The sequence below is a fragment of the Corvus brachyrhynchos genome, unplaced genomic scaffold, assembly GCF_000691975.1.
Source record: "Corvus brachyrhynchos isolate BGI_N302 unplaced genomic scaffold, ASM69197v1 scaffold661, whole genome shotgun sequence".
NCBI classification, from domain to species: domain Eukaryota; kingdom Metazoa; phylum Chordata; class Aves; order Passeriformes; family Corvidae; genus Corvus; species Corvus brachyrhynchos.
Window position 1 is genome coordinate 1105252 of NW_008236246.1, and position 2701 is coordinate 1107952.

A 2701-nucleotide genomic window follows, 5' to 3' on the forward strand; every position below is an offset into this window, starting at 1 on the left:
CGGGCGGGGAGTGAAGGCCTTTGGAAGGAGCGAGGTAGGAGGGCAGCCACAGCAGGGTAGGCAGCACTGGGCATCACTGTGTCTGGGAAACCGAATTCGCTCCGCGTGATCGTCTCAGGAGAGTGCGGGAATTCTGACTGAGGAGTTGCGTGCAGACGTATGGGTCCTGCTGAGAGGCGATCTGCCCTCCCGAGGCGTCGGAGTCCTCCCTAAAGTTTCCTGATGCTTTTCCAGGACACTACATGTAAAACGTGTAGAATTGTCATTCATTGGATTTCTAAAACAAATAATTTTGAGAACGGAACCCTTTTAAATTCCTTTTATGTAATACAGTACAGCACAAAGAGAGAGTGTTTCTCTTCAAAATAGTGACTAGCTCAGTTGCAGTAAATTTCCTGTCCCTTTACGTTTTCTGTAGATCCACAAAGTTTCGGGTGTAGTTCATTCCTTGTTTGTTTTGATGGTTTGGGAGGGTTTTTTGTTTGCTTGTTAGGGTGGTTTTGTTATTTTTTTTCCCTCTACAAACAAGTTAGTCGCTTTTTTGAGCAAGCTGAAAGACTTTCAGGAAAATTATTTTGAGCATCAGTGTTTAATGAAAGATATTTGAAAATCTGTCAGGATTTTCTAGTCATTTGAAATTATTGCGAACTTTCATTTGTGATTTTAAAAAAAATACTTTCAACTCCATATGTAGCATTATTATATGCATTACATATATGCATTGCAGGGCTGATAGCAGGATTCTGTTACATAGACAGAATGTACTCTGATAACATGCTATTGTCCCAGTGGAAGTGTTTTGTAAAGAGTACAAAGGGTACAGATTGCTGGGGTGAGGCCAAAGGTCCACGCAGTTCAGGAGATTGTCAGTGATGGTGGCCAGCAGTAAATGCCAAAGAAAGAATGGGAACAGCACAGTCACACATTGACAGTTCTCTCTATGTGCACTTAGTTGTGGTTCACGGTCACGAGGCATGTCTTTGTTTAATGAAAAGCTTTTTCTGTAAACTTTTATGGGTTTGGGGGGGTTTTTTTTGAACACTGCATGTGCTTATTTTTCTTTGTCGGGATCCATAGTGCTCTTCCACAGTGAATTCAATGGCTAAATGCTTTGTGAATAAGGACCATTGTTTTGAACCCACTGGATGATAGTTCATTCACTTACTATTTGGGTGAATGCAGTAATAGTCCTTCCCTCTGCACTTTTCCATGCCATTCAAGGTTTGATGGTCCCTATTGTGGCCACCCCTCTTCAGGATGAATAATTTCTCACCAAATGTAGCTGGATATGTTGGTTAAATTACACATCTGAAACTAATTTTGAGTGGGAGTTGTCACCGGTGGGAATTTTTTTGTAGAATTCTGGGTTTGGCTTTTTCATGGCCCTTAGTCATACTGATGTACTATTTATACTACATACTGGTAGAACAGCAGTGAATTAAATCACTTGCATGTATGTAGATGGCTTGAAAAGCTGAATATAAATACTGTAGTAAGAAGTAAAATTGAGCCATTGCACTTAAATGAAGGATGCTCATATCTGTAAGTGATAGCACTATAGCCCAGCAGGTAGTAATTTGAAAATGAGGTTAGTGTGCCTCAGTTAAGTAATTGAGTGTGAACTTCCCGTGTTGTGATCCTGCTTGAGGATTGTGTTTTATTCTAGAACGTATTCCTGGGCCAGGGTCAGATGTGCTGCAGCTCTGGTAAAGCATTCTCAATTACGACATTGTAAGTGGCCTGTTTAAAGAATCTTGATATATTGGAGCAATTTCATTATTCTGCCCAAGTCTCGGGACAGCACAGTTCCTGCAGTAGTGCCTGTAGACAAGGTGCAAGAACTAACCTGTATGATTAAAAATCCATTTTATTGTGCACATGCAGGGAAATCTTCACTGTTGGGCTGTCAGACTTGTATCTAGAGGACTGGCTATTCTTGAGCTTAAGAAAGAAAAAGAAGAGAAACTTTCCCTAAGAGATTTGAGGAAGTTAATGTCCAAGTTTAATTCCAGGAGTCTTGAGAGTTGCTTAATTGCATATGCATAGGGAGAGGAAATCAAGTGTCAAAGTGATTCAGAGTATAGTAAACATAAAATTATATTAAAGGGTTGAAATTGGAAAATAAGAGGAGCAACTAAACCCAAAATGTTCGTGGTGCCAAATGTTACCTGGTGTGGTGGGTCTTTTTTGTCCGAGAAGTTCCAGACTGGATGGACTTTATGTATGCTTTAGTAGCTCTTAGTACTGGAATCATAACTATTTTCCTGTGGCCCCTGTTATGCAGGAGGCTGCATTTCTCAAAGTACCACAGTGTCCACATCCTGAGGTTGATAAATGATGATGGCAAAGGCTAGGAGCTGTGAACAGGTTTGCCTGATGGTGCATTGTCCTTTGGTGAAGCTCTAGCACTTCTCAAGATGGCCACCAGAGCTGTGTTTGTGTGTCATAAATACACTGTGCTCTTTGTTTTGAAAGAAATTGGTGGAATACCTCTGGGGTTTCCTCTGGCTAATGGTGTTCAATCACATTTTGTTGTTTGCAGCCGTAATTACTTTGCACACATTCATTATCAGCTCACTGGGCAAAGCTTCATTCCAGTTTTTGTGGGAAATATCTACCGAAGCCCTGCATCGTGACTTTGAGCCAATGCAGTGATGACCTCTTAAGTAAAAGCTGTTGCAATATAAAGCACGAGGGTGTT